Source organism: Pteropus vampyrus, unplaced genomic scaffold (genome assembly GCF_000151845.1).
Source record: "Pteropus vampyrus isolate Shadow unplaced genomic scaffold, Pvam_2.0 Scaffold35, whole genome shotgun sequence".
Taxonomy (NCBI): Eukaryota; Metazoa; Chordata; class Mammalia; order Chiroptera; family Pteropodidae; genus Pteropus; species Pteropus vampyrus.
In genome coordinates, this window is record NW_011888816.1 from 7958539 (window position 1) to 7978859 (window position 20321).

Here is a 20321-nt window from a genome sequence, read left to right on the forward strand (position 1 = left end):
AGAGCTGCAACAATGGAACTCCCCTCCTCTCTGTTTCCATCAGAGGACTAAATAACTTCTGTTTGATTAGTATGCAGAGAATTCAGAAAACGCATCTTTCAAGGTTTTTCCCCCAAACTTGCAGAAGAGAGCAAGGGAGGTGTCTTCCCCAGCAAATGTCGTCCTTGTCCTTCTACCCAAATGCAAGAAACACTTGCAGCTTTAAAAAATAGCATGATTTCATCTTTTGACGGAAATATGCCCAAATTTTAACACTGGCTGTCTTTGGGTGGCAAGAAATGCTTTAGTGTTATTAATTTTTTCTGTTTTTCTGAATTTTCTAAATTGTCCAGGGCAAGCATGAACTACTTTATTACAGTAAAATTTCCAACATATTATACACCTGCCAGATCTTAATCTTCTCAGCAGCCTTAATAGGTAGATATTAATATGCCTATTTAGAGGTTCAGAAAGGTTAGGCAATTTGCTCAAGGTCACACAAGCAGAGATGAAAAATCAATCGAGACCTCAGGCACTAAATCATGCTCCTTATAGGGGTCCAATCTCTACTTTGCTTGCAGATACAAAACCTTTTATACACCTGAGAGCTTAACAGATCATCCAAACTGCCTTGATGGACTCCTCACTATAAATGCCAGGGGTTCTGTACAGTATGTTTGACAATATTAGTCTTTCCCAGGGAAGAAATCTACTTTCCTACCCCATTGACATCAGGCCTATAATCTGTAGGAGGACTATACATCCTGAGCCTGTAGAACTTGGAAATGACACATAATTTGCTTGAGTTAATGAACCACGGATGAAAAGTCATGTCACTTCCGCACATAAGTGGTAAGAGCCCGCTTATGGTTCTCCATGTTTCTCTCTTCTCTGCCACAAGGCAATGTCCCCAAGAAGGTCAATGTATAAATATGAAGTGGAGCAGAACTGTAGTTGACCTATGATAGATATATAGCCTGAGTAAAAAATAGATCTTTGTTTTTGTAAGACCCAGAGATGTGGGGGTTGTTTGTTACCACAGCATAACTTAGCCTAAGCTGACTGACTCAATATATGGAAGATTGCAAATGCATAAGCTGTTACTAATATGTTTCATACTTCTTCTTCTTGGAAGGAAAAATAGGGGGAATCTTGACTAAAGCATTAGTGTAAAGTTCCACTTCTTTCTGAAAATGATCTTGGAGAAATTATGCCCTCCTCTAGAGTATATTTCTGCAGCACACTCTCCTGATAGGGTATGCTGTCAGAATCAGTCCCAATTACAGGTTCTGGATCTGCCCAAGGAGAGGCAGGCCAATTAGTGCATGGCTGTCAGTCGTTGGAGGACTGTGTGGAAGAAAAGACTTAGCCTGTTCTACTCCCCTCCGGGGGCAACTGATCTCAAATCAACAGCAGCCACAGCTGGAGGCTCAAGGCTCAGGTGCTGTTTTAGCAAAGCATGAAGCAATAAAGACCCACGGGAGGAAGGCTGGGGTGGTGCAGTCAATTATCACCTTCGGTCCAAAATCCACAGAGCCACACAGCCTTCACAGACAATCTGCCCTCTGTGTGCCTTAGCAAAGCTGCCTCTGAGAGAACAATGGCAACTTAACCAAAAAGCTGAAGGCTCAGAGGCAAAAGAATAGCTGTCATCACTAGGAAATAGATAGAAGAGAAAGCAGACACTGCTTCTGCCACTGGATGAAGCTGCCAGGTGATTTTTCAAAGAATCCCTGGAGGGTGGACGTGGTCATCTCTTCTCTAAGTGACTCAATTGGTAGTTCTTTTACTGAAGTGTCTTTATTCAATTTGTTCTTTTCTCAGGCCATTTCATCGTTCTTGCATTCTTTCATCTGGGCCATCGTTCTCTCCTTCACTCATTTTAGAATTCATCTGTTCCTTCACTCGTCCAACAAGTGAGACCTCTGAGCACAGCACTGTTCCAGACACTAGCAGCCTGAGCAGCATACAGAAGAAGTGTGGGCAAGGAGACAGGGCATGACCAGCAGAAGGAAGGACACAGAGCCAAGATTTATAGCTGAGCTTTTGCTACTAGGGTACACGAAAACTCAATGGTGAAGTCTCCAGTTCTGGCTTTTATTTTAGGATCTTAGATATGAACAAAACCTCTTCCTTGCTACAGGTACAGTCCTAACCTCTGGCTCACTGCCAGAAACTTTGATGCAGAACCATGAGATGTGTGGGGATCATGAGCTCTTGGAGCATGGACAAATACTAGTTGGTAGAAGGTGTGGCAGACATGGAAATTCACTGCTCCAATCCGCCTCCAGAAAAAGCTTGCTTCCCAAGTGGAAGGGGCATGGTTTCTTGACAGCCTCCAGCTTCCAGCTTCCAGCTTCTTCGGGGTCTGCCCTAGTTTTCAAGCCAAGTCGAGCTATTCTCAGGGCAGACCCCAGCCAGACTAAGCAAAGTGGGTGCAGGGGCCTGGCCATTTCTACCCAACACAGGGCTCCTCTAGTGGGCAATCTGAGCTCCAGAGCACCACTGCTGGCAAAGACTGTCGGTCTGCATGATGATCTGTCAGCTGCCCCTGTACAATCTTGCTTCAGCCCGTTTTCTCTCCTGTCAACCTTTTTCACCTTTACTTCAATCTTAACGTCTGATTTGTGGAGAACCAGACAGGTACAGAAGGGCAGGAGGAAATATGAGAGGGAGGAAAGAATGAACAGGATTTTCTCACACCAGGAGTTCTATAGTCCGAGATGGAGCAGTTTCTTTCCTGCTCCTTCTCAGAGGACAGATCAAAGTCCAGGTCTGACTTTGCCGTAAGGAGTCTTGTCATCATTTTCTGACATTCTCACCTGAGGCAGGATGGCATTATTTAGGAGACACTAGGTTAGTAGGGAAGACCAGAACATAGCCCTGTGGTCTAAGAGACCAGCTGGGCAGACTGGAGCCAGGCAGACTGGAGCTGGACAGACTACTCTGACTCTGATCATTAGAGTTGACTCTGAAGGGCTGTTTAATGCTCCAGACCCTAAGGGACCTTTGGAGGTCAGTTTCTTGCTGGTGCAGTAAAGTGGAAAGACCAACATGTTTACTTCAAGGACATGCATCAGGGAGAGCTGCATGGAGGAGGAGGTAACATTTGATCTGAGCCTTGAAGAATGTGCTCCCTGAGGATAGAGATATAAACGGAGGCCCACAGGCTACTCTGCACACATGTATTTAGAGATCTGAGCATAGCTCAAGGTATCTCTCAGGCCTCTTTGGGCACCAGCAACAGAAACTGACTCTGGCTATATAAAGGAAAAGAAGACTTACAGGGAGGTCACTGGGGAGCTGAGGAACCAGGCAGGAAGCAGACAGAAAACTGGCAGCTCTGGGGCCCTATGTGCCAGGAGCTTCTTCAACGATCCCACCAGGGCACCATGATTTTTAGTGTCTGAGTTTCTCTGCTCGCAATTCAGTTTCTGGGGAGAGGTACAGTATCTTCCCATTAGCTAGGTTACGGTCTGATGCCTTGCTTAATAGGCCCAGGGAGACAGTATGCACACTCCAAGAAGTAAAAGAGAATGAGGAGAATGTGAAGGCACAGAGCCAAGGAGGGAGAAGTTTCTAGAAAGGCAGTGACCAGCATTATCAAAGGCAGCACACAAGGCCAGCCAAATGAGGACAAGGATTTCCCCATGGGAATTAGCCATCAGCAGAGCAATGTCAATGTGGAGGTAAGGACAGAAGATGGATGCATGGGTTGAGGATTAAATGGGAGGAGAAGTGTGGACAGACCATTCCTTGGAGAAAGTTTGGATAAGAAGAGAAGGCAAGATATTGGTTATTAAAGAGGTCAAGGGATAAGTGAGAGATTCTTTTAAAGATAGGATAGACTTGAGCCTTTTTATAAGCTAGAAGGAAGGAGCGGAGAAGAGGCAAAGGTGAAGATGCAGAAGAAAATGGCCTTGATAGTCAGAGCCCAGGAGTAGAGGATGGAGCAAGGGCCTGGGCAGAAGGGCTGGGTTTTGAACTCTGTCTTTGCCATTGTCATCTGTTCCTTACTGCTCAAAATGCAATATACATCACAGATTCTTGATCTCTCCTTGCTTAAGAGTATTATTTTAACCTCAATTCAGCCATAAGCTCCTTGAAGGCAGGAATCATGTCTTTATAAGTGGAACAGGAATGGTACTACATAGAGATTTGAGAGACCAGAATTTAGGACCAATTTGTGTTATCAGATTATGCTAGCCTGCATGTTACTCATATCCAACTACAGTGGCCTGGCCAAGTAGGTTTTAATTTTCTTACAAAATAAGAAATCTGCAGGCCGGCAGTTCAGAGCTGATATAGCAGCTCCATAGTATTTTTGCATATCAGACTCCTTCTAAATCTCCACTTCTCCATTTGTAGCAAGTGACTTAGCAGTTCATGCTTGTTACCTCATAGACTCAGGATGACTGGCCTCTAGGCTAATATCCACATTCCAGGACAAAAGAAGGAAGGAGAGAGCTGGGAGCTCCTGTATTTGGAAAGTAAAACCTTCTTAGTAATCCTAAGCAAACTCCTGTTTGCTTCTCATGGCCACTTCCAGTTGCACAGGAGTCTAGCACTCTAAACTCAATTGGGGACTCATTGTATCTTTGCTTCTTTTCATCCCTGCCTTCTTCCTAACAGCATCTTTTGGGAGTTCCTTTGGGGAGTTGCTTCTCTCCACTCTGAGAGTCTCAGTGGGAGAGTAAATTCAGAGGCCTTCCGTTCAGCATCCAGTGTCAAAAGGATTTGCCAACACCTTCCCCAGGACAGTCAGGGGGCTGTCTTGGCCAATCAGAGGGTCTGTCCCAGGACTTTGGCTCCTGAATGAATGAAATAATACAAAAGAAGTGACTAAAATTTAATCATCTGACCCTGCAGTGGTACCCTGACTAGACTATTTCTATTCAGAGATCATTCCTAGGGTTTTCACTTTCCAGCTTTTTAGATCTCTTTTCTTCTTGTTCCTTCCTAAGCCTGGCTCATCAACCTTCCTATAAGTTCTGAAGACCAAATCCTACCAATAAAATCACTTCTATTCAGTTAGCAGAGACTATTCCTATTGCTTGTAACAACAACAACAACAACAAAAAATCCTGATACTCCAGCCCCATCTCTGACCAGCTACATTTGATCTTGAGAAAATCATCTAACCTCTTGGGTACTCTTTACTCACTGAAAAATGTGAGTTATTCCTAACATGCTTCTCACTGTGAACAACGTATTATGACTTTGACCTCCTTCAGAAGTCTTCCTTTGCACTAAGCGGGCCCAGATGGACATCGAAGTCTGGATTACAGTTTTAGTAACAGGGGAAGAATATAAGAGCTCCATAAGGAAAGATAATTCACAACATGGAATGCTACTACTGGAACATTCCTTAGACATTTAAGCCAGGTCGATGCTAACCAAAACCCATTCTACTGCTGCTAGCACCAGACTGCAATGTTTTCATTAGCAAGTAGGCACTGTTTAATGTTCTTGCCATAATTTCAAGGGCCCACTTATTAATTCTATGATTTCAACTGTTCTTGATTATAAGACCGCTTAACAGCCCCAGGGTAAAACCTGTTTTTAGGGAGTCTTTGTTTCCCACTTTAGCCTCTTCTGCAGCAGACATGCATCTGCCTTACAAAACTTCAAAATACAGAGCAGAGGCCTCTGTATTCATGGTCTATACCTTCAAGGAAAAATTACACTGTTAGGACAGCAAAATGGCCCCAGTTTGGCCTTATGTTCTAGCAAAAGCTCATTGCTTAGCTGCATTTAATAATCCATGAAACACTTCTATTAACTTTAGTGTGTAAATTGTGTGGCTGAAGAATGGGTAAAAAAAAAAATGTGGGAAGCAGAAATAAAAAATATGCGGAAAATGAAAATAAGTGAGATCTTAAATATTTAATCAAGGCCTCTATTTTCAGGTAAGTAGTTACCATTTGGGGCCCTCGGATGCCAACAGAAGCAACAGAACACCATTCTGAATTATTAAAATGTCTAGGGAAACCTTTTTCTTCTTACTACTTTTAAATGAGTATATAATCTTTCGAGCTAAGTTTTGCTTAAATATTTAAAACAGACATTGGGTCAAACATAAAATACTAGAAGTTCTTAATCTAATATTCACCTGTAATTGTGAATCAGATTATACAATGCATCTCAACTACTTCATTTTATTTTTTTTCTTTCTGTATTCCAATCCTTCCCAATTTGAGAAAAATCCAATCTTAGTTAGTTGAATATCTGCATTCTAGAACATTTTGAACTGTATATTTACTGATTTTGTTTATATTTTTATTGGCTCAACTTATTCATTCATTTAACAGAAATTTATTGAATATCTACTAGGTGCCAGGCACTATTCTAAGTGTGGGGATGTATCAAGGAACAAAATATATAAAGACTCAGCCTTTTTTAGACCTTATATTTAAGTGAGGAAGACAAATAATGAATGAAAATATGTATCGATAACAGATTAGTGCTATGAATAGAGTAATATGAGAGTGTTTGTTGTTTGTTTTGTAAGGAGGGTGGTCTATTAGAAAGCTAATAATTGGGCAAGTTGCCTTGGGAGTCAACAAGAACAGCAAGGCAATACTTCTGGAATGCAAACAGGCCCACTGTGTTCAAGGGACAGCAATAAAGCCAAGGAGACTGGAGGTGAGGAATAGTTACCATCAGGAGACAATGTCAGGGAGAGCCTTGGAGGCCATTGGCAAGGACTCAGTATTTTATTCTACTTCTGGTGGAAACCACTGAGGACTTTTGAGCAGAGGAGTGTTGTGAAGTGATTCATATTTTAAAAGGATTACTTTAACTCAGTAGTAAGTATGGCCAATAGAGCCAGGTTGACAAAATGGTGGCTTTCTGGTGGAGGCCTGCTTCAACAGTCATATAAGAAAGACTTGGCATTGCTAGTATCTCGTCATTGCTTGTAAGAAAACACCTATCTTCTGAAGCACTTGGAGTGATCGAAAAGTTTGCCCTCGTTGATCATTTTTAAAGTCCATGAGGCTCCTTTCTGAGAGCTCAGAAGTCAAGGTTATAAGTTCATCCAAATGCAGAGTTGACCCAGTCCTCAGTCCCACCCTGATCTGTCCAAGAGCAAGTTTTCCAGAATGTCCTCAGGACACACCTATAGGCCTGAAATAGTTTGCCCAAAGTGTTCCTATTGAAACTTCATCAGAACACCATTAGGTCATAAAAGAAAGCTGTACAATAATGTTACAGCTTGATCTTATTTGGTAACCACATTTTTATGTCTAGAAATAATTTGTAGAATGTTCAGAAATGAGCTAACCTAGCAGGTCCAGTTTTATCCCTTTAGAAACCTCTTTCTTGCAGCCCTTTGGGCCGGGGGGAGGGATAATTCTGAAGCATATTCTTTACACTGCTTTCTAGATTGTTCCCATAGATTAAGTTCTAGTCACCTATTATGGTAGCTGGTGGAACAATGCATCCTTTACTGGACTTCCAAATAAACAACTTGAACTTGAATTTTTGTCTCAGGATATGCTTCTGAGGGACCCAAACTGAGGCATTCTCTATGTAAAATCTTCCTCCTTCATGAGGTGGTATTACCTGGCTAATTCCTTGACCCATAATGGTAGATAGAATTCAGGAGAAATGAAATTTACCAATAAAAGAGAGATCCAAAAATATTATTCCCATTATACCTACAACCCAATAGCCCTTTATGCCCTCAAGAAAGGTCATGACTGTCATCTAGAATAGTTGTCTCTCCAGAATGGATTTTTCAGCCACTGTCCCTTGCCCCTCCTCCACTTAGATTAGGTAAAGTGTGGCTGTTCTGTGAGACTCTACCTCCTACCACTAGGAAACATTATTTTGTTCCTAGGAAACCAGGCTCCAGGGAAATATGCATCCCTTGCATGAGGAAATCATTGCCCAGCCTCTGCCTCGTTCTCTCTGTCCAGCCTCTCCTTCCCTGAGTAAGGGCCCAGACTCAGAATGAGTCTGTGCTGCACACAGATTCTTAGAAAGTCCCTAACTTTCTTATGAGCCTCCCACTTTGCTGGGAGACAAACTGAATTATCGATAGGAGAACATCCAAAGATAACTAGTTATCCTTGAATTTTTTTAAATCTCAGAGTGGATATGGTCTTTCTGAGTTTGATACACAATCCAGAGGCAATAAAAAGAAAAGAGCAATAAATCTGACCAATATTTAAAATTTCCAAGTTGTTAAAAAAAAAAATTAAAAAAAAAATCATCCTTGTGCACATAAGTATTGAGCTGCTTAATCCTCTCCTCCAGGAGGCAGAGGTTGTTACCTCCAATTTCAGAGGACAGTGAAGCTTGGAGAGGTAAAGTGACTTTGCCCAAGGTCACCTTAAAGAGACACAGGTCACATCCTAATTTGGAGTTACTCCCAAATCCCTGATCCTCAAGAGCTGGACAAGGGAAGGAGAAAGAGAATGAGTAGACAAGAAAGGAGGCAGAGCAGAATACGGACCTGAGAAGGCCTATATCTGCCAGGAAGGACTCCTCATGGTTAACTGGGCCCAAATTCATAACCAGAGTCAGCCATTGCTGACGGAGGCCTTTCATACACTCCACATTTCAGGGAAATGCTACAAACTGAGCCTTCAGCCTCCTGCACTGTGTTCCTGCACTCTGAGCCAACACTTACAAAGTAGTTCTATGTCATCCAATTGGAATTGCACAGCTATAGCCTTAGTTGCATCTGTACTAACCAATCAGAGTGTCTCCAATCAGAATGCCTGAAGCTGATCAATCAGATGCACAAATTTGGATTTCTCGTTTGCATAAAAATGGACCAATTGGGAACCAGGGCAGGAACTTTATAAAAATTGGCCTCCCTTTGTCTAGGCAGAGCACACTTTTCTGTTTCCATCTGAGTTTGCATTTCCTGGAGTTGTAAACTATTTACCTAAATAAAGTTTTTCCTTTCTCCGCACCCCAGATTGGGAACTGGTTGTTAGATTGGTGGCAGTGAACATTTGTTGACAAAAGGAAGAGGAACTCTCTAAAGAGAGAAAGAGCTTCAGAGAGGGCATGGATACTGTTTTTCCAGTCTGTGTTGGGAGAGGTGGACCAGGCCCTTCACCTGGGCACTTAGTGGGCATGAGTTCTGCACCCCCTGTGGTGATACAAGAGGGACACATATGGGTCTTCCTAAAAGTTAGGACAGTGTGCCTGTCCAGCCATCCTCATGGGAGTACTGTGAGGATCTGCTGACCAGTCAGGGGCCCAGAGCCAGCTTTATAAAAAATACTCTACGTACTTAGCATTTGTTAATAGGAAAAGCTGCGAATTAAGTGTGCAGCAATCACAGAACCTTTACATCACCTTTGATGTCTCTTATTTGCACACTCCAATACACTCCATTAGAAAATCCTATTTGCAGAAACTGATGAATCTTGACCTTCACCCCACTGCCCCTGGGAGGTCTGAGATTTATGGGGGGTTCTGGGTGGGCAGAGGAAGCCAGGCCACATTGGGGAAGCAAATTTGGGGAGTAAATTACCTAAGAAGATCTGAAGGGATAGGGACCTGAATTTCCAAGACCGCAGAATGTTTTTCTTGTTCTAAATAAATGCTTATTTATAAGCCTTAATTCTGACAGGCTTTCTTTCCCTCCTCCCTACAATTTTTTAAGCTTCAGATCCCTAAGAACCTTCATCCACTCCAGGTTTGAGGTCTCAGAGCTCACCAGGGCAGGACTTGAGATGTGTAAATTTATCACGAGAAGGATGGCAGGGGCACAGGAAGAGAGTAAATCCTCATCTAACATGGCAGAAAGTCAATAGATAAATCCAGAAATTGCTATATAAGCTTATTTTTTTTTAGCGACAAGGGTGACCACCAGAAGACCTAAATGGAGGAACTGATAAAAGGGCTGTGTGTGGAGAGCAAGAGAGTCCTGTTGCCTTCTTTATAGGAACACCTAGAAAATTGTATTTCGTAAAAAGCATTCATGTGCTATATTTTTAGTTTGATCATTAAAAAAAGAAATTAAAGAAAGATAAATAAAACGGAATACAAAACACAGGAAAATAAAAAGCAAACATGCATGCTACACAAAAGGGCCAGCGGGTAGTAGCAGGCATGGGGGTGGGGCGAAGGGGCGGGGCACCGAGCTAAGTTTCCCTTGGACTCCGCCCACAGCGGGGAGCCAGGGGAGCACGGGGTCAAATTCACTTTAGACCCGCCCCCCAGCGCGTGGTTGGAGAGGGCTTGTCCCGGGGCTGCCCCGCCGCAGAGGTCCCTGTGACCCCAGACCAGGCGCTGACCCCGCCCGGCCCTCGTGTGCAGGACTGCGCTCGGGCCCAGAGCCCCGGTTCCGCGCGGCCGATGTCCGAGCCGCCGGAAGTTGCCCGAGGCTCGCCGAGCGCCTCTGAGGAGCCCGGCGTCGCGCAGGTAAGCGCAGCCGGGGCAGGCCCAGATCAGCCCGCCTTTGCCCCCGCGGGCGCTCGCTGAAACCTAGGCGCCGGGGCGACAGGTGGCGGCGGGGTGCGGAGCCCGGCTTTGGGTCCCAGGTCAGATGGACCCAGAACGCCGTCCCTTTACCGCAACGCGCCGCCCATTCTCCCTTCAGCGTTATCAACCTAACCCCATTACTGCTGTGGCTCTGACCCGAGCGCAGCGGATATGAGTTCGGATGCCACCTTCAGCACTTGTGCACTTCACAGATATGAATAAGTATCCTACACATTTTTATCGCGTGCCACGGAGTACCCGCCACTGACCTAAGTGCCGGGCGTACAGTGGTGGTTAAACGAACGTTGCGCGCGTCCCCGTGGAGCACACAGTCTAGTGGGAAAGACCCACGCTGAAATGTAAACGTTAAAACTATTAGAGCTGTAAAGATAGAAAGTGCAAGCTTCTAGGAGAGCATTTAACCTTGGTCCCCATCTGTAAAGAATGCTGGAACTTGAACTTGAATGTGAGTTGAAGAATTTCAGGGTGGAGAAAACCGAGCAGACACATTTTGTTGGGAGGGAATGTGGCTTGTTTGAGTAAAGGAAGGTCAGTGGGGCTGGCCTGCGGAGAGCTGGGGGCAGCAAGTTCCTTAACTTCCTACTCTGTAAAATGGGACCATTCCTACTCACTGACCATTGAGACTTTGAATGTAAATGACTTCATGGTGTTCAGATGTGTAGTAAGTGAAGTAAAGGTAAAGGCCGTTCTGGATGGAGCCGGATGTTGACCTGGACTAAACAATGTCCTGCCTCTGGGCAAACTTACTTCCCCTCTCCTTGAGTCCTGTTTCCTTATCTGAATAGAGTGTCAAACAACCTGGTCTCTGAAATGATGACTGGTTTGGTCATTCATTCTGGAAACATGTAACTGCCTCCCACCTTACATGGGCTCTGAGGATTCAAAGAGATATCAGACACAGGCCCTGCCCTTCTGGAGCTTCTCTAGAGCAGGCTGGGTGAAGTATACTGAGTTCCAGCCTGCTGGGCTTGGTGCTGTGGAAGCCCAGAGGAGGGAGTCTTTATCCTCTGGCCTTGCCCTAGAAAGCCCCTCTGCTTCTGGCTAGGTAGTCATTTCCCAGAAAGCCTCACTTGTTACTGACAGCTCTATGAGACCCCCAGAACATAAAGCTCACATTCTTCCTCTGAGCATCAGTTACTTCCTTTCATTGGTGGCATTACCCCCTAAAATTACCAGAAATCTCCCCAGAGGCAGCAGCCCTGATGGTCCCTCTCTGAGGACTCTTCAGATCTCAAAATTCCAGGGATTTAGGAGAGGGTCATGGACTTCAGGAAATACCTGTCAACTGCTTAGTGTATTTTATTGTCTCAAATGAACCCAGTTCCTTCTTTGGCTCTGTTTACATGGTTGGTGTAAACAGATTTGCTCCATGAAAAGTGGCTGCGAGGCCCTGAGAGTGGGGGAGCACAGTTGAGAGAAGTTGGGCACCGTTTGTGAGTGGCGGTAAAGAAAAAAAAAAAAAAGACACAGAGGACAGATGTTAACAGAAGGGTGCTCGAGGGTGGGAGAGAGAGGGCAGTCTTTCTGCTCACTCACAGACCACCAGGGCAGTCCCAGACTTGGAGAGAAGGAGAGCACTAGGCTAGGCATTTACAGATTCTTATTCATTACTTCCCAGCTGTGACTGACCCTGAATAGGTCACTTGTGGTCTGTTTGTGTAAGGCGACCACAGTGCTTGGCTTATAGTTCGCCCTGAAGAAATATTAACTTCCTCTTCCCCTAAATGAACTAAAATACGAATAATAATAGTGCCTACCTCAGAAGGTTATTATGAGGATTTAATAAGTTAATGTACCTCAAATACAAAGAGCAGAGCCTCATGTAAGTTACTACTACCGCTGCCGCTATTATTATTCCATTTTCTGGGCAAAAACTGGTGAACTAAGGTAGGTGGAAGGCCAGAGGTGAGGCAAGGGGATGGCTCTGAGAGACTGTACTGGGCGATTAGCAGGGGAGTTGGGTTATCTGTTGCCAGGGTTTTACCAGAAAACATCAACCCTGGCAGGAGAAAAGGAGTGTTCTGCATGATAAAGGGCCTCCTGGACAGCCACACTTACTGTCTGAAAGCCCAAAGACTCAGGCCAAAGAAAATACAGCAAAAGTCATGGGGGAAAACTAAGGTTGAAAAGATTTTAAAATGTCCTGTTTTTATTAGTCTCCAACCCACAGCTGTGTGTGGTTGTCCTGTGAGGGGCTGCTCTTGCCCACCCCATGCTGACCCTGCCCTCATATGGTAATTGCCTGAGACTTGTCTAGGACCTGTGAAATCCAATTCTTAAGTCCTGTATCCAGCAGAGTACTGAGCCCATAATGAATGAATGAATGAACGAACGAACGAACGAACAAACGAACGAACGAATGAACGAACGAACGAACGAACATAAACCTACAAGGCAAACATCCCTGTGTTGAAGTGTGATGTCAAAAGAAAGGAGTATGAAAATAGGGAAAGATAAGTAGTGTTTCTGAGCACTTGCTAAGGACCAAGCATTTTTATGTTGCAGCTTCATGGGGAACAGATAAAATTACCTACGTGACCTCGCATGTGTCACGGAGCTCTCTCTAAAGCTCAGTTTTTGCATCTGTAGAATGGAGATCATTGCTCCTAACTGATAGGGCTGTTATGAGTATTCAGTAATGCTCATATATATGAATTGCTATCCCTAGTGTACAGCACATAGTATAAGTGCTCAGTCAATAATAGCTGCTGTTGTTATATTTCTTAATCTTCCCAATGATCTCTACTGTGGTGAGGAACGGAAGGCCACAGACACAGATAGGTGATGTTGTTTCTGAACTCTCTCCCATCTGGAAGCAAAGACTGTCTGCAGACACTAAACAGACAGCTTGTATGAAATGAAGTCAACTTTATGTGCATTTCATTCATTACTTAACGTACTCGAGTATGTGAAATCATGAAAGGAAAAAAACTGCAAAATTATAATTTATGTGCCTTTCACATAAGTTCAGGTATTTTATCATCTAGATAAATCTTCCATGCATCTGTGTTAAACCACTTTAGGCTGTCGAAGCTCTTAAATAAAGTGGCTTGTCCTGACCAGTGTCTGTCTTTGCTCGTTTATCATAGTTCCCTAGTAAAGACAGACAGATCCCATTTTGCAGGGCAGCTCTCAGGATGGCAGTCCCTGCCCCCCTGTTTTAACCATGCAGTTCTGCATGGTGGTGTTTAACAAACCACAGCGGACTCATGATTCCCTCATCATTGTCTCTCACTGCACATAGACCCACAGCACCGATCTAGGAACTAGGAACAGAAAGGCATTCTGTCGTTAGTGTGAATCTGGGGAAATCAGCTCCAGGAAAGTCTAAGGTTCTCAGAGATGGGTTATTGGGTGAAAGGCCTTGGATGAGGTTGGCAGTGTCTTCTGGAAATGAGAACTGTCTGCTCTTTCCACCCAGTAGTACCATCTCTGGGCCAGGCCTCCTGCCCAGTAATAATCTGATCTGCCTCCCTGCTGTCCCTGCCTCTGGACCCAGAGCCTGAATCCCTGGAGCATCTGCCTTTGCATAGTCCCAGTGGCCACCTCGCCAGGCAGGCATGCCCTTCTCCAGCTTCCCTGGAATTACATCCTCTGCTGGGCTGTGAGCACTTCTGCAGCTATTGGATCACGTGTTCCTGGCACCCAGCACCATGCCTGGCTTGTTGTCCTTCCTCCCTACCTCCTTTCTTCCTTCTATAAATCGTTCAGACAGTGTCCTGGGGATTAGAATGCTGAGCCAAAACAATTTTAACCCTCCTGTGGCGCACAGACGTGTGAGACAGATTATTAACAAAGATAGAATTAACCATATATATACATATGTCAAATTATATCAATGTCAAATTATAAAACCAGATTAACTGCCATGAGACATAAGCCTGGTGTGCCAAGAGAATGTGTAAAGGTGGGACAGATATAGAAATATAGTCAGTTTAATATAGAGTGTATCCATAAATGTTTTTGTTTGTTTGTTTTTATTGAGGTAACATTGGTTAATAACATATAAATTTCAGCTATACATTATAATTCCATGTTTGTGTATACTATAGTGTGCTGACCACCAACATAAATACTGATTGGAGACTTTTACTCATATATTTATATACCTTTGAAGACTGTTGGATGGTATTTTTCTATAAATTCTGTTAAACAATGTTTTAAGCTACTAAGTTGTTTTATGAGGATGTCTATATATTTCCAAAAGTAATTGTGCCTTGCCTTCGAAATAGGAGAATAATGCTGATGCTCCAATTTACTTACCCCTTTAGAGTTTACAAAGTCTCTCCTTGGATGTTGTCTTGTGCTCCAGTTCTCAGCAGTATGCAGCTCAGGGTAGATCTGGTGCAGTGGGCACTGGAGCCCTCTCCCATCTAAGGGACAGGGTCCACCTGAGAGCTTGTTTTCTCCTTCAGTAACCCTGGGCACACCAGGCTGAGGTTCCAGTGTAGATTTTATCACGTTGTAGTTTGTGTCCTGCCATCTGAGAAGAAAAAGGACAAAGCTGACTGCTATTGTCCTGAGGGCAGGTCTACCTGTCTGCATGCAGACCCTTACCATCTCAGCATAGTACCTCATGAGGAACCAGTGGCCTTCGAGAGGGACACCACACCTGCCTTTAAGCCCGTTCAGTTCCACTGAGAACAAGGAGAAAACACTAAAAGGCCAGTTTTAATAAGATATGCTCCAAATAGCCCCAGGAAACATTCTTTTTCCATGACTGAATATTATTAGATAGTTATTTTGTTTGGCCAGTGCTATTGACAAAATACATCTTTGAACCCCACCAGTCTCAGATGTAGACCTTTTTACCAGAGATCAGTTGCCACTTTCCCCAAAGCAAAGGAAGAGGACTGGCATCGCTGTGCAGAAATTAACAAGGCCTTATGCCACTCTTGGTGGGCTGGATTTGACTGCTGCATTCTCAGGGTACAACTGTAATAAGATTGTAATTGTGCGGTCTGAGCCATGGGGAAAAGAAGTGGCTGTAGAAATCACCCTTCCATCAGGCTGACACATAGTGACGGTATTTATGCTTCTTAAAAGTGCATGTTAAGTGGTGGGTATTTATAAAAAGGGTTCTGAGGAGTAAATATGTCCATCACTCAACCTAGAACATTGTAGAGCTCCTAAGATGGTTTTAAATTAGAGCCAATCTCCCTTCCTTCGTTCCCCCTTCCAATAGCAACCCCTATCCTTGCTTCCTCTTATAAAATGAACTGTCAAGGCAGGACACAACCAAGATAGGAGTGTTGGAACTGACTTGCAGAAGTGGAGTTAACGTATTAAAGGCACACACGTGGGGTTTAGTACCTTGATTCCAGTCCTTCCCACCTAGTCACAGTGTTCAGAACACAGGAGAACGTGGGGCAAAGCTGATCGGCGTTCAGCCTAATCCCATACTAACCACAGACATCAGCAGCTCTGCTGTCAGCCAGTCTGCTCAATGAAAAGGGTTTGCAGTAGGGGGTGAAAGAATGATGGAAACAAGTGATAGAAACAAACCCAAATTTGGGCCTAATAAGTTGCATATTGGAAAGAATGTATGTCAGTGTCAGCAAGGGAATCACACCAGGCCAGGTCAAGAGCAGGCTTTAAAAGGCTAGATGTTTTCTGTGAGCAGGTGATCTTTAGGACAGAATGCCTGTTACATGAATTAGTGTGTATGAGTCTAAACTGAACTTGTTATTGACTTTTCAATGTTCAGTTTAAAGATCAGAATTGATGTTTATGGCACGAACCTATACTTCGTATGAAAGACTGCTTTACTTTTTAATTCTTCCATTTGGCCTTCTTTTATGTAACTTGAATGATGCTTTTGGTCATTCTTGCCTTAATGTGTTTTTGTGAGAAAAGGATGCCAGTGTCTATTACCTACTTTATATTTTGTGAGTAATTAAAGGTCCGCAAGTGATAAAGGAAAAAGCTGCCTGTTTCAGGTGTCACTGAAATGCCACTACCCTTTGGCTTCTTCAGGGATTCTGTCCTAATAATTTGAAAAGTGAAAAGAGCTACTGTATAAAGATGCATTGTTATTTATACTGGGGAAAAATTAGAAGTGACCTGAATATACAGTATAGGAAGATCGTCAAATTACGGAACACCAGGTTGATGCAATATTATTATGCAGTATTTAAAATTATGAAGATTAGCAATGTGAGAAGCTGTTACATGCTCGATGAACAGAGTTCCATTACATTAAGATGTATGCAGGAAAGCAGTCTTCGAGGGAAGCCTCAAAGGGGACAAGAATTGCATATGAACAGTGGAACTATGCATAACATTTTTGCATATTTCAAACTTTCTATATTGTTTTGTTACTCCTGTAACTTTAAAAAAAATCCTCAGATGAGCCAAGTTAAATTGTGATCTTTTTGCTGTTTGCAGTTTTAAGGGCATGACATTTGTGGCCTTATCCTGATTAAATCTTTCAATCAGCAATTTTGAAAGCTTGGCTGTCTGCCTCCATGTCTCTGATGAAGAGACATCTTCTGGGCCACTGGCTGAATGTCCTGCAGCTATGCTTACTCTGGCCTTGTAGACTCAGATTCTCAAGGTTTTTAAGGCAAAGAAGGTAACTGCCCCTTCCTGCCCTGTCGTTTCATGTCCCTCTGCCAGCCTCTCTCCTCCTTGTTCCCCACCTGGTCCCCAGGGGTGAGGTTGGGGTGGGGGGGTTGTATTTGCAACTTTTGGGAGCCTCTTTAGTGAAATTTCAGCATCCTTTGCCCCCCAACACACACACACACACACACACACACACACACACACACACACTAAGTGAGCAATTGAGCAATTGCCTGTGGCAGCCCCATGTTACTCTGGCTTCTTTGCCTGCTCAGGCCTTGGTACTCTGGTACCTCAAGGATTGCACTGCCCTGAGGTACTATGGTACCTCTTAATGCCAATTCTCCCTGTGTTGGCCCTGTATCTGTGTATCCCCTGCTGCCTAGTGCTGGCAACAGCCTAGTGCTTAGTAAAGGGCATCCTAAAACAGCAGCTCTCAAATTCACTCATTTGGCCAAACACTGAGAAATCATAACATGTGTCTTCATTTGAAACAAGGATTTGAGTACCGCACAGTTTATTTGGGAGTACATCCCAGAAGCACTAGTAAGTGGGGAAATGAACCAGAGGAACACACCATCAGGCAGGTCACCAGTGTGGACCACTAGAGTTTCAACCTGTTGGGAGTTCCCAGCAGCCAGTGTAGAACACCCATCCCAGAGTCAGCCTCTTGTGGGTCTGGGTATGTATATACCACTGCTGTCTTTCATTGGTTGAGCATTGCTCCTAGGAGGAGTGAATTCTCCGAGACTTCCAGCAACTTTCAGTCACCAGGTGAAGCACTAGGGCAAAGAGATGCAGATGCTGGCATGTGGAAGTCAAGCTGGGTTCTCTAAAATAGTGAGGTCCAAGAGCTCAGGGCATAGCACTGACAGCGTCGACTGGGACACTCTTTCCCTAAACACTGTGATGAACGTTATCAGTATACTAAACTGAAAATAACCAGTTCCATAATTCTGTGCTGAATCAGAGATCTGCTTATACTAAATTGAAGACTGCATTAAGTAGTAACCAACTGCAAAAGGTTATGAAAAATCGTGGGAGGAAACTTTAAATAAGAAAAAATATTACCATATTATTTTGCCTGTGAATTTGGATAGATGACCAATAATTGATTCAAGTGGCAGAATACTTGTGTTCTGCAGCTGTGTCATGAGACCCAACACTTTAAAGAGGGCCTGAGTGTTTAATAAGATTTATCTTTATCATGGCAATGTTTTCCTCTTTCTTGTAGCTTGATTTTTTTCTGTTAATTTCTCAAGTACATTGAGATGATCTTAAAAGAAAAATTCATTGGAAGAAAACATTTAACCTCATTTCTATCAATCCATGATTATATCTCCAGTGCCATGTTTTAATATTGATGCTGGATTTACCATACTGACACTAATACCAAAGGATGAGAGAGAATTTCTGTAGTTATGGCTTTAGGCACTGTGATAAATGTTTTGTAGTCTTTGCCTTTATATAGAAACACTCCATCTCCAATTAAAGATTTAGTAAGCTCTTCATCAAAATATCTTTTCACAATTGAGGCGTACAAGATGGTTGTACTGACATTTCAACTTAATTCACTCTATAGTTTTGTGGTTCCCAAACCATTTTATATCCTTGTTTTTTACTATGCACGGAAGAGGAATAATGGCAGAAGTTTTGGGGCATAATGTAGACTAGAGAAACATTCTCCATGTGTTTATTATTATTACGTCAATTATAGTATTTGTCACTACAAATGAAGGCCTTACTCCAAGAAATGATTTAAAATTATTCATGTAGCGATCTCAGTAGGGTTTAGTGGCTAAAGCGCATGTGCATTTTAGAACGTGTATAGAAAAAATTCATGATCCTGATGTTTTAGAGAAATGAGGCCATTTCCCTTTAACCTATTATTCAGCAGCCATTCCATAAAGAACAAGATAGCGTAAACCTGGTATTCAGGCCCTGTTTCCATGTCCTGTGTGCATGGCAAACGTCACTCACCGACTCCGAGCCTGCTTCCTCTACAGAGTGCTCCCTGCAGCCACTGCTGTTCATCAGTAGTGGCTCACCGGATGAAGCCTGTGAACACCCTGTGCTCTTGCACACCTTCTTACCCTCCTTGTCAGTGCTGTGAATGATCTGAGAAAGAATCTTTCCTAGTCTCTCTACAAAAAAAAAAAAAAAAGGATGAATGCAGGAGGTAGTTGATTTGACCACCTTGTGCCTTTTTAGTCACCTCTCCGTCATGCAGATGGTATTCAATTTGTCGGTGTTTGTCTCCCTTCTTTTTTTCCTTCTATGTTGTGATTTTATCTTTTCCTTTTTTCCTTTTTCCCTCTAATGTTGCTTAGAATATGAAGCAGAGAGCCCAAAATTATTTGCTATTTGGTCTCATAAACTTTGGTTGAAGCAATTTGTATTAATGGGAATGCATTGAGATTTTAATTTTTTCCGGCCTCTCCTGCCACTCTGCTGTAGATCACCAGTGACTTCTACATTGCCAGATCTTCTGGGCTTTCTCCATCCATGTTTTCTGTGCAACATGTGATACCTCTGGCCATGCCGACCCATCGTTCTTGGATTTTACTTCTTCCCGACTGATTGTTTCTTTGGTTTCTCCACCTGCTGCCCTTTTCTCTGCTGGCATTTTCAGTGGGGCATGCCCAGGGTCCTAACCTTGGCCTCCTCTTGTTTGTACGCTCCACCTGGACGACTTCATCCACGTCCCTGGTTTTTAACTATCACCTTTATATAGACACCTCCTGCATCCTCATCTTCATCACACACCCTCTCTGGAGTCCAGAGCTTCGTATATAGCAGCCTGCTGAATAGTCCCTCTTGTTATTCACATGTAGGCATCTAGAGTCAGCATATTTCACTTGTTCTGGACTATACCTCTTCTCACACGGTCAGCTAAATACTTGTCCCTCTTAGGTTGTTTCTCCTACCTCCTTGTAGTCATAAGTAAACTATTCTAAGCTTGTCAGAAAGCTTCCATCTTGGAAAATCAAGTGTAAGACAAGGGCACAAACCAAGAACTACCCCTCAAAACTTAAGGGCTTTAAAAGAAAACAATCATTTAAGTATTCTCTCTCACATTTCTGGGAGATAACTGGGCTCGTTGAGGCAGGGCTCCCTCTGGGTCTCTCATTCAGTGGCAGTCAGGTGGTGCTGGGGCCAGAACCATCTCGGAGGCTTCCTCACTCCAGCCATTGTCTGGAATGCCTTGTTCTGTGGCCTGGGTTCCTCACAGCATGGCAGCTGAGTTCTAAGAACAGGTATCTCAAAAGCACCAGGTAGAAACTGCATCACCTCTCAAAACCCACCCC

General features: G+C 43.6%; 1 protein-coding gene across 6 annotated transcripts in view; it reads left to right on the plus strand.

Moving 5' to 3' along the window:
* Nucleotides 1–10146: 10146 nt before the first annotated feature.
* The window catches only part of NMNAT3 (nicotinamide nucleotide adenylyltransferase 3), a 99692-nt gene continuing 89517 nt past the window's right edge, over nucleotides 10147–20321 (plus strand). For 5 of the 6 annotated variants that reach the window (XM_023529098.1, XM_023529102.1, XM_023529099.1 and 2 more), the window contains exon 1: nucleotides 10147–10368. The gene's annotated coding sequence lies outside the window, so the exon portion shown is untranslated. The remainder of the gene's footprint in view (nucleotides 10369–20321) is intronic. The other variant, XM_011357456.2, reaches the window with a different exon arrangement.